General features: G+C 43.1%; 1 protein-coding gene across 2 annotated transcripts in view; it reads left to right on the plus strand.

Annotated features, from left to right (window-relative positions):
- Positions 1 to 12,241, plus strand: part of LOC140239285 (rap1 GTPase-activating protein 1-like) — a 289,478-nt gene that overhangs the window by 142,721 nt on the left and 134,516 nt on the right. The gene's annotated exons all lie outside the window — the stretch shown is intronic.

Here is a 12,241-nt window from a genome sequence, read left to right on the forward strand (position 1 = left end):
TGAGATTGTTCTATACTTCATATACTTAATGTGATATTTCCTTTGATTGAGGAGATATTTCTCATTTTATTCACTTTTACCTTCCAATGCAATATTGTAATAAAAATGTTATACATTGTGTGTCATATTCTTTCAAATGAAGGTAATTGAAAGTGATTTTACAAAACTTTGTTTCTTCTGACTAGAATGTACTACAGATAAATGTTCTGCCTAATCAGAATTATCAGCAGATGTATGGGGATGTATGCTGATAGTAGATACAGTGATGTAGAAATAATCAAGAAAACCCATCATGCCTGTGGCATTCAATGCATTGTGTAGACAAAATTCAGTAAAATTTTATGCACACAAAAATTTCTGGTTTTACAATATTCAGCAAAAGTACTTTTAATTTCAGTCCTTTTTTATTCACAAAAACAAATCTGCAACTAAGATTTCATATTTCATACCTTTTGAACAAAGGGAATTATGATAACTTTTGAAACATTGTATTGTTATATAATCAAATCAACGGTATGTGAGATACTTTTTTTTTAGAAATATGTAGAAAAACTTGCATTGAAAATAACCCATTACTCTTGCCTTCTGCCTGATCACCCATAGCCATATGCCACTGATAACAAAAAAGTGAAAATTATATGATTGTGATTGGTAGTGAGGATTGTTGAATGGGGTTGACATTTTGGTAAGAGGTAGTCTTCACAGCACTTTGCTGGAATTTATAGTAAAAGCTCCTCCCATCAAGTCATGTTTCTGTTGCAATATAGTGCATGTGAACATTGACAAAGTCTCCCATTTTGCCAAGTCAAACAAACTTTTAGCCACAGATGTGACTTGATGTGCCTTGCCAGTCACTCCAACAGGCGAGATCGAAAAGAAAACGAATCAGCCACAAATTATTAGAATAACAAGGGCAGTTACTCTCCATTATTGTGCATATCAGTTTTGGAATTGTATTCTGTCAGGCCCATAGTCAAGGTATTTGTGTCATGGTTACCGCTGAATGTGTAACTCCTGCAGACTGCTTTGGAAGAAGGTGTGCTTCAAGTTCTGCTGGTGCTCGTATTAGGTGATCCGAGTATCCTCTCGGATCACCTTCTGTATCTGTACGGATTCTTTGTTGGTTCTTCTTCTTCTTTATTTCTGGACAAAAGTTGTGTATCTACGTACTCAGAAAGTACTCAGAGTATCAACTTCAAACTCATACCATATATGTATCATGTCCCAAAGACGACAAATTTTATAAAATCATAGTGATCAGTCGACCGTGACGTCACTATGACGTCATTATATGAAAACACATTTTCACTCCTATCTCATTAATGGAATGGAATTTTTCAATGAAATTTACGTCACATATAGTTCAAGTTAAGCGCATCCTACTCATATAATCAAAATTCATATTTTCTCTTAAAACGTGCGCGTACGCGCGCGTTGAAATATTTGTATGCTCAAATCGAGCTCAAATTTTTTTTGCACACGTTTCAGACCAATCGGAGCATTTTTTGAAAAATTGAAAAAATTGGACGGACGCGTACGCGCGCGCACATATACGCACGCACAGCTCTTATGCAATAGAAATTTCCCATTTTTTCACATTTATCGGATGCCTATAATGTCAAGGAATATTTCTACCAAGTTTCAAGTCAATCCAACTCAATATGACGTCACACGGGCCCGTCAAAGTTGAAATTCCGCGCGCGCGTCAATGGTGATATACAGTGCAACAATGCAAAAAAACCGCCAATTTTGAATCCGATTTTATTCGTCAGGATGGATGGTGACCCCCCATTTTTTTTACATATTCTGAAAGCTGATGAATTGTAAATGTCATTTCATGGGTTGGCGATGCTGGAAAAATGATGAAAAGATATCAAATTTCTTAATAAAATAAAAAAAGTAAATTTTCAAAATGACGTCATCGAATTTTAAGTTCACTCAAGCATATCTCACTTATTCTTTTGTTGATTTTCATCCAAATTTCACTATGTTGTAGCTTATTAAATGGTCTTTCAGATATATAATAACAACATTTTGATTGGATGACGGCATCACCTCGTAAAAAGGGATTGAAAGTAACATTGTCAAATTTGACCAGTTTACGTGTTATCTCTATGGGAGTGCAGTTTTTCTGGAAATGAAAACTGACATGACTATCTTTATCGAGCACTAGCTCACTTATGCTTCGGTGAATTTCTCCCATATTTTAGTATGTTGTAGCTGAGACTTTGGGCTATCGTTAGTGTGCCCTTCGTTTTTTCATACGGAGTCGGCATCACGTCAAAAAACTTGGTTGAAATTAAAGCTTATCTTCGATGTATTGAAATATTTCTTCCTTTCTGCAACTTTCTTTGCAATAACTCAAGAAAAACATACCCTATCACCACCATATTTTGCACATGTTTAGTTCATGTCACGTACATTATTTCACAAAATGACAACTACTTGATCAGACACCATCTTGGGTATGTATATTAGGGTCAAAGGTCATAGATGTTTTATCCTGTATCTTGGTGAATACATGTCCTATCTTTCCCATATTTTGCACACGTAAAGACCATGTTACAAGGATCATTTCACAAAATAACCATTTTTGGCTTAGAGGTCATCTTGTCTGTGCAAAGTGGGTTCAAATGTCATATGTACTTCTTCCTGTATCTTCGTTATGACGTGTTATCTTTATGGGAGGTAAATTTTTCTAGATGTGAAAATTGACCTGATTGTCTTTATCGACGACTAGCTCACTTACCCTTCGGTGAATTTCTCCCAGATTTTAGTATGTTGTAGCCAATTTAATACTCTTTAAGTTTTGTTCGATCAAAGTTTTAATCGGATCATGTCTTCACCTCGTGAAAATGGATATAATGTAACCTTGTCAAATTTAGCCAGTTTACGTGTTATCTCTATGGGAGGGAATTTTTCTGGAAATGAAAATTGACATGACGGTCTTTATCGAGCACTAGCTCACTTACTCTTCCGTGAATTTCTCCCAGATTTTAGTATGTCGTAGCTGAGACTTTGAGCTGTCGTCGAGGTTCTCTATATTTTTTCATACGACGCCGAGATTGCGTCAAAAAACTTGGTTGAAATCAAACTTATCTTCGATGTATTGAGATACTTCTTTCTTTCTGCAACTTTCTCTGCAATAACTCAAGAAAAACACCCCCTATCATCCCCATATTTTGCACATGTTTAGTTCATGTCACGTACATTATTTCATAAAATAACAACTACTTGATCAGACGTCATCTTGGGTATGTAAATTAGGGTCAAAGGTCATAAATGTATCATCTTGTATCTTGGTGAATACATGTCTTATCTTTTCCATATTTTGCACACGTAAAGACCATGTTACAAGGATCATTTCACAAAATAACCACTTTTTGCTCAGATGCCAGCTTGGCTGTGCAAAGTGGGGTCAACGGTCATATGTACTTCATTTTGTATCTTCGTTATAGTGTATACGGAATTTGGTACCAAAGATGGCAGACCTGACTCCCTTTTCTAAATGAGAATCCAAACATCACACGGCCAATGTTCCTAAACACAGATGAAACCTGTATGGTCATGCCTATATTGGGATCAGAACTCAAATCATTGATTTTCGAAAAGATCGGATCACCTAATTTGTCAGTGTTGACAAATTCCAAGTCTAGTTACTTTTGTAACTGTTCCATGTCAAATGCTTTGATGCACTGAGTGTTCCTACCCAGGTGGGCCTATTGATCCCTTAAGGCTTTGTTGACTTTTGGGTATAGGAAAGTTTGCTCTTTCACACCAAATTCCATCTTTCAAGTGCTTCACTTCATGAAACTCAAAAGACAGCAGCAAACATGAACACACCTTCCCACATGCCACAGTCATGTCTTGCCCTAATACATCTGGATATCAGTAAAATCAAGATTAAATCTCGCCCACTCAGTTCTTTGTCAAAAATAATAAATCAGCACATTATTTCCTTTCTTTTTTTTTTTGTAACAGAGTATGTTAAATGGTATGAAATCAATGCAACTTAGTTGGCATATTTCTATCAGAGTTTGAACTTGCATATGCAGGTTTTTAGGGATTATTGCAAGAATAGTGCATTATTAGTAGAATTGTAAAAAAATACATTGGAAGCTTTCCTTAAAACAAAACAGAACAAAACAAATGAACAAATTGATGTGTGGTTAGAAAGAAATGTTGGTAATTGGGATTAGGAACTCAAGCAGAGTTATAAATGGATAGAGAATTTAAAGGTATTGTTTACTATAGGCAGGGGTGATTTAAAAAGAATTGATGCATAGATGTGTAGGTAAGTAGTATCACAAAACATCCTACCATATAAAAATTTCGCAGTAAAGCCTAAAATATAAGGAGATATCACTATTTTTCTCAATAAACCATAACTGGATGGGAGAGTCTAGAAACAATTTTATTATTTTATAACTATTGTTCACATTTTGTATATTTAACAATACTAATTGATTATACTAATTAACATTTTTACATCGGTTGTTTCTATCCCTAACTCACATTTTAGAACTATATTGAAGCACTAAAGCTGGGTTTTTGTTTGATCTGCAAATGGTAAATAATGCCTTTAACTGCTATTCTTGTAAATGCAGTGTAGCCGTCTGGTTCGTGTGGTTTTTGAACTATGATGACGTGATTATGTCGTGTGCTCGTTGTGGTGATTGCTGATTTTAAATGATTGTTTGGGTGTGCACTGTTTAACGCACAAGGTTCACACGTCCAAAGAACTTCGAAGAATCGATTTGGTTGGTTTCTGTTCGGGAACTTTATTCTTATTTTACCACCGGCAAAATAAGCAGTTCAATACACCAAAACAAATGTTCCAGTTGCGTCAAATGCAATGTCACCAATTGGAAAAAAACGCGATCCGAACCGAAAATTAACCGAGCCAACAAGCTATACAAAAGAAAAAAAACCCCAAGGTCAGCAATTGTCTTCGTATCCAGTGAACTTCAGAACTGGACAAACTCCTCTCACGAACAACAAAATATCTCCTTGTTGTCCGCTGACTGCGACCACCTCAAAATGTGCTCCCTTATTCAGCCTCAACTCTGCCGTGCTGCACATTCAGAACTTTCCCCCAAAATGGTGGCGAGCTTGCCTGACCACTTCCCCCTACTTTTGGTATCATTCCACCTCTTTCTCATCACTTGTTTCTTAACTTTACATCATTACAAACATAATTCTCATCATTATGGGACTCATCTTTTACTACTATAATCAATCTCCTCTTGAATAAATGTGTAAAACAATTTGTGAAAAACATAGAACTACTTATTATCTGAGGAATATTACATGCTCATGTCTTGTGTGAAGGGGCTAGCGAAGGGATAGTTATGTTCATCTATGGGCGAGGTGGTCATCTGCACATTTTGGGGCCAAGAGGTCAAACTACAGTACTACATTCCTCTTTAATGACCTCGATCCCCTCCCAGACTAGAGCACGCACTCTCTGCAGTACACATAGCACTGAATGTGCTTTATAGGGGCCTAGTCTAATTTTGCAGACCCTTGTACTACTGTGAAATGCCTACACTGTGACTCATCGATTGCAATTCCCACTTCCCGTCACCTTCCCTGCTTGAAACACATTCGTCCCCGAATGTGTAAAAATTTCCTTTATAAAATTCAATTAATGTTATTAAGCAAACCTCTCTAAAGTAACAAAGCGGTCTCTTCATTGTCCCCTACCCTTCCTTACACACCCTCATTTCACTTGTTGGAACGGCATATGCCCCTATAATACACTCAAGCTGTCAATGATGTGTCAGGAAGTCCAGTTATTGCCGAAACTGGCAGACGACCAGGGTTAGGGTTGACCCCTTTTGAAGTCCTCTCTGACCTTCGAAGTCCGCTACTGGCAGAACTCGACTCCAACCGGTTATCCTGCGGGTTTGAGTATACCCACTGAAAAGAACCGTAATAATCGTCATCACCGTCGCTGTCGTTATCATCTTCACTACCCATGGTTTCATTTTCAGACATCACTCCGTCATCCGTCTGATCTGCAGGCAGGTCGGGCACTTGGTTAGCATCAGACAAGTGATCGGGCAAGACGTCTTGAAGTACGTCTTGCTCCCTTCCTCGGGGATCAATAATCAATTGGCGTCTATTGACCCACTTGGAGGTTCCGCCAAGAACCGGCTTAACTTCGTAGATATCACTTGCCTCATTCTTGTTCACAATCGTGTAGGCTACCTCGGAATACTTGTCCGCTAACTTGTGCCGTCCAGTAAAGGCGTTCTGTTTGAGAAGCACCCGCTCTCCGATCTCAAGTACTGGATCTGTGGCCTGGGCATCGTGCCTGAACGCTTCCTTCCTCGCTGCCTCCTGCAGCCTGTCAGTGACAATCTGGTACGCCTTCTTGATTACCTGCTCTTGCCTCTGAGTGTGCTCTTCATTCCAGTTGCCTTCCAGTCTATTCAGGAGATGATCGATGGGAAGCAACGGCTGTCTCCCGAACATCAGGAAATATGGGCACACTCCTGTCACCTTGTGTGGTGTGGTGTTATACATGTACAACACATGTCGCATTAGCTCCGGCCACTTTCGTCGTTCCTGTGGGTCAAGTGACCTGATGAGTCCGCACAAGGTTTTGTTAAATCTCTCGCATTGGCCGTTCCCTGCCGGGTGGTACGCTGTAGTGCGAGACTTTCTGATACCGTACATCATGCATAGCTCCCGGATTATGGCATTCTCGAAAGATCCACCCTGGTCCGAATGGATTCTGGCTGGCACGCCATAGTGCACAAACCAGTGGTCTCTGAGCATCTTGGCTACCGTTACGGCGGTCTGATCTCTGCAGGGAACAGCCTGTGAGAACTTACTGAATATATCCGTCATTACGAGGACATCTTCGTATCCCTTGTGGCCTCTGTCAAGTTTCAGGAAATCTACCGCCAAAACTTCTTGAGGCCGAAATGCTAGCAGGTGTCGCATCGGCGGTCGGACGGTCGGGGTGGGTGCCTTTGTTGTGACACATCGGAAACACTGTTGAACATGCTTCTTCACCTCATGATGCATGCCGGGCCAGAAGCATCTTTTTCTGAGAAGCTCGAATGACCTTGTGATTCCTTGATGGCCCCACTTATCATGCACCATTTCAATTAATGTGGTCCGCAGGTTTGTCGGCACCAACAGTTGATTGATGTTTCCAAGGACAGGGTCAGTCACTACTCGATACAATACACCTCTCTTCATCGTCAGTTTTGGCCATTCTTTCGTCCAGCTCTTCAAGCCAGGGGTGCTCGTGATTTCATGTCCTGGTGACCAGCCTTTGTCCCACATCCTCCTCACTTCACCAAGCACCTCATCGTTCTTCTGCATCGTAGCGAGTTCGTCGTGCGTGAAGGAAGGCAATACGCATGGCTCTACATTGCTATTGCTTGCATCTGTACGAGGAACAGGAACCTGTAGAGCTAGGCAGGATGCTGCCTCTTGTAGAGCACTCCGCAGTTCTGTCATGCTTGCGTTGCCCGGACATCTACTCAATGCATCAGCACATTTGTTTGTCCTACCCGGGCGATACTTGATTTCTATGTCGTACTGTGATAGCTGCGCCATCCACCTCATTTCAGTCGCCCCAAGGTTAGCAGTCTTAAGGTGAGCCAGGGGGTTGTGGTCCGTCCACACCACCGTGTGCCTGCCTTGGATGTATGGGCCAAATTTTTCCGTGACTGCCCATTTGAGTCCCAGCAGTTCCAGCTTGAAGCTGGACAAATCAGGATACCCACGTTCCGCACCACGCAGCCCTCTACTTGCGTATGCAATTGGGTGAACTTTCCCATCATCGTCTTGCTGTAGAAGGCAAGCGCCCAATCCGAGGTACGACGCATCCACCTCAATAATGAAATCCCGGTCAAACCGTGGGTACATCAGTACGGGAGTACTAGTCAGGGCATCCTTCAATTTCCCAAACGCCTGGCTTTCTTCTTCTCTCCATTGAAATGCCTGCGCCTTCCCTGCTTGTTTCCGAGAACAACCCCCAGTCAATGCATGAAGAGGTGCTGCGATCTTGGAAAAGTTGGGAATGAATCGTCTGTAATAGGATGCCAATCCAAGGAAAGAACGGAGCTCAGAAGAATTGTTTGGAATAGGCCAAGACTTCACTCGCGCTACCTTCTCCTGGTCCACTGCTATCCCATCGCCGGACACCACGTGACCAAGGTAGCTGACCTTTCTTCGCAGGAGATCACACTTCTTGCCCTTCACCTTGAGGCCATGTTGGTGGAGCCTTGTCAGTACTTTTTCCAGGCGCGGGAGATGCTCTTCAAACGTCTTCGAAAAGATCAGAATGTCATCCAAGTACAATACTACCTCTGTCAAATTCATATCCCCCAATATATATTCCATGGTTCGTTGAAATGTTGAGGGGCTGTTTACCAACCCCTGTGGCATTCTCTGAAATTCATATAACCCCCATGGTACTCGGAATGCGGTCTTCTCTACCGAATCCTTGTCCATGGTCACTTGGAAGTAACCATGGGCCAGGTCCAGTGTAGAGAAGAATTGTGCCCCTCCCAGGGCCTCGAGGGTTTCGTCGATCCTGGGGAGGGGAAACGAGTCCTTCATCGTCCGTTCATTTAATTTTCGGTAATCAATACACAGACGCAGGGTGTCATCTTTCTTGCGTACAAGAACGATGGGGCTGGCAAAACTACTCCTGGAGGGCTGGATGATGCCCTGCTGGAGCATTTCATCCAGCATCTTCTTCACCTGGGGAACTAGGTTGGGGTGTATCCTTCGGTAGGGCAGGCGGATTGGTGGTCCCTCCTCGAGATCTATGTGATGAGGGATAACATCACACTTCCCTACATCGTATGTCCCTTGTGAGAACACATGGTTATGCCTCTCCAGGACCGCCCTCACCGCTCTTTGTTCTTCTTCGTTTAGGCCACCCAGTGTAACCCCAGGTGGGAGGGAGACTTGTTGGTCACTCTCCTCCAGGTATCCTGCCGTGTCATCTCCTCCCGCGATGATATTGTCTGAAATTTGATCCTGTACAACCTCACAGATGGATACCATTAGGCTGTCCTCCTCTACTTCTACTACCACTTCCACTTTCTCTGTCACTGGTAAGGCTTCGGCGACTGTCATCTCTGGGGAGATCCTTACTTCTTTGTTGGAATGGTTAGCAACGAGGAGATCCAGTGGGTTACCAGCTTTGATCTGGTGTCGTCCTTCGTATGCTTCTATCATCGGTTTCTCCTGCACCGTAGGGTGGATGATCACATCATTGCCCCCAGCGACGTCTCCCTGTAGATCACCCCAACTGCAAACCACTCGTCTCAGTGAGTATGGTGGAAGGATCTCGACTTCCATCGGGTGTATTTTGATGACCTTCGCATTCAGCTCTGTCCGAGAAACCTGTTCTCCATCCTCAATTCCGCTAAGGATCTCGTGTGCTGAGGACAAATTCATCAAATTCCTGAGGATGTTGCACCCCAACAAGACAGGATACTTTGAATCTTTGACACTACAAGCAACGTCAGAAACAATAAGGAAACTACCCTTCAGTTCTTGTCCGTTTACCTCTATTGGGACCTCTATGAATCCCTCAATTGGGATCTGTATCCCGCCTACACCAACAACATTCAAGAATAATCCAGTGGTTTGTTTTGGTTCCCCCAGATCCTCCCTCAGTTGGCCATTGAAGAGTGACGAAGGAATTACAGAAGCCTCCGCTCCCGTGTCAAAAATGCATCCATACTCCCTCCTTCCAATCTTGACTTGGCCGCATGGGCTTCGAGCCACCAATCGGTCCACAAGTTCTGACTTTGGTACGTTTGGTGTCTTCACACTACTGGCACTGGGATTCGTGGGACTGGGATTTGCTGTCACTTGGTCTCTCTTTGCAGGGCAGTCTCGGCTCATGTGCCCCCAACCCTTGCAATTGTAACAGAGAGTCTCCCCTTTGCATTCTGCCTTGGTATGACCTCTCTTTCCGCAATTGTAGCACTTGACTTCATCCTTCTTCTGGGGCGTCGCATGATTCTTCCCTAAGGCCATCACGCATTGCTGAAGATCTGCTAATCCTCGCTTAAGTACGGCCAGTTCATCTCGAAAACTTGTCTCTTCCTCCCGTTTAGTTATGGTCATATTCACTTCCGGGTTTGTGGGAGCGGTAACACTCACGTCCACTTCGTTGACGCGAGGCCGTCTGTTTGGTTCCTCGTCAAAGAACTCAAGGGCCCCCGCCCTCAGGTCGGCAAATGAGGACTTCTTGTCAGCCATCTGAATCCTACGGAGCTCTCGTTGCACCCATCTTTCTCGCGCGCCTTTGACGAAACACTCTTTCAACGTGCTCTCTTTCAGCTTCTCCAGAGCATCCTTTTCCTCGGAAGATACAGCAGCAAGCATTCTGCTGTATAGTTGTAGCAAGGCTCTGCTGAAATCAGCGAGGGTCTCGCCATCACGTTGAACCCTATTATGGAGTGCTTTTGTGGCACTGGCCAGCGATTCCTTGGGAGAAAAGAGCGCTTCTAGTACACTAACAATCTCACCATAATCTTTTTGGACATCATCTGTCTGGCATTTGATCTCCTCCTTGGCTGCTCCTCCCAGGTGGTCAACCAGTGCCCTAGCCTTCGCCTCACCGGCCAGCCGGTAGTGAGAAGCATAACTCCCAAAGTCGCCCAGCCACTCCTGCAGCTGTGGTTCCCCAGGGGATGTTGGGATGCCCCTAAACTTCACAAGCTTGACTGGTGGTGGAGTCCTCTGGAGGTTTAAGCCCTCTAAAGCGGTAGTGAGTGCCTGGATCATGCTGCTAACATCTGGTGCTTCAGCCATGGTTTTGTTTACAAAATATCAGAATGGGAAGAAAAATCTGAGCAAACTGAAATAATTAGTACATCAAGCATCAAGTACTTTGATATTATAATACAAACAATTTACCAGATTATCGTAAAGTACACCTACTCTCAATCTTCATATGAACGTAATATGAAATAAGTCCTTTATTCTCAGAAATGTCTTCTACCACCGTCGAAGTATCTCTATAGCCCCGATGCACCCAGCACTCGTACGGCAGCCGGTCTCGACGCTGCCTCTCCTGGGTGGAATCCCTCGGTGACTAGCTCACTGTTCTTTTGTTGTTCAGGCTGAACGTCGTGTAGCCTGAACTCTCACTTCCTCTGCGGCTGTCCGTCGACGTACGTCACGCAGCCACGATTCTCGGATGACCTCGGATGACCTCGAATAACCTCGGATGACCCAGGGGTTTTGTTTCTGCTCGCTCAACACGTATATCCCATCCTCGTCGCCATTTTCTGTCGTGTGCTCGTTGTGGTGATTGCTGATTTTAAATGATTGTTTGGGTGTGCACTGTTTAACGCACAAGGTTCACACGTCCAAAGAACTTCGAAGAATCGATTTGGTTGGTTTCTGTTCGGGAACTTTATTCTTATTTTACCACCGGCAAAATAAGCAGTTCAATACACCAAAACAAATGTTCCAGTTGCGTCAAATGCAATGTCACCAATTGGAAAAAAACGCGATCCGAACCGAAAATTAACCGAGCCAACAAGCTATACAAAAGAAAAAAAACCCCAAGGTCAGCAATTGTCTTCGTATCCAGTGAACTTCAGAACTGGACAAACTCCTCTCACGAACAACAAAATATCTCCTTGTTGTCCGCTGACTGCGACCACCTCAAAATGTGCTCCCTTATTCAGCCTCAACTCTGCCGTGCTGCACATTCAGAACTTTCCCCCAAAATGGTGGCGAGCTTGCCTGACCACTTCCCCCTACTTTTGGTATCATTCCACCTCTTTCTCATCACTTGTTTCTTAACTTTACATCATTACAAACATAATTCTCATCATTATGGGACTCATCTTTTACTACTATAATCAATCTCCTCTTGAATAAATGTGTAAAACAATTTGTGAAAAACATAGAACTACTTATTATCTGAGGAATATTACATGCTCATGTCTTGTGTGAAGGGGCTAGCGAAGGGATAGTTATGTTCATCTATGGGCGAGGTGGTCATCTGCACATTTTGGGGCCAAGAGGTCAAACTACAGTACTACATTCCTCTTTAATGACCTCGATCCCCTCCCAGACTAGAGCACGCACTCTCTGCAGTACACATAGCACTGAATGTGCTTTATAGGGGCCTAGTCTAATTTTGCAGACCCTTGTACTACTGTGAAATGCCTACACTGTGACTCATCGATTGCAATTCCCACTTCCCGTCACCTAGTTGTTCATTAGGCCCCCTCGT

Source organism: Diadema setosum, chromosome 15 (assembly GCF_964275005.1).
Source record: "Diadema setosum chromosome 15, eeDiaSeto1, whole genome shotgun sequence".
In the NCBI taxonomy this organism is placed as follows: Eukaryota; Metazoa; Echinodermata; class Echinoidea; order Diadematoida; family Diadematidae; genus Diadema; species Diadema setosum.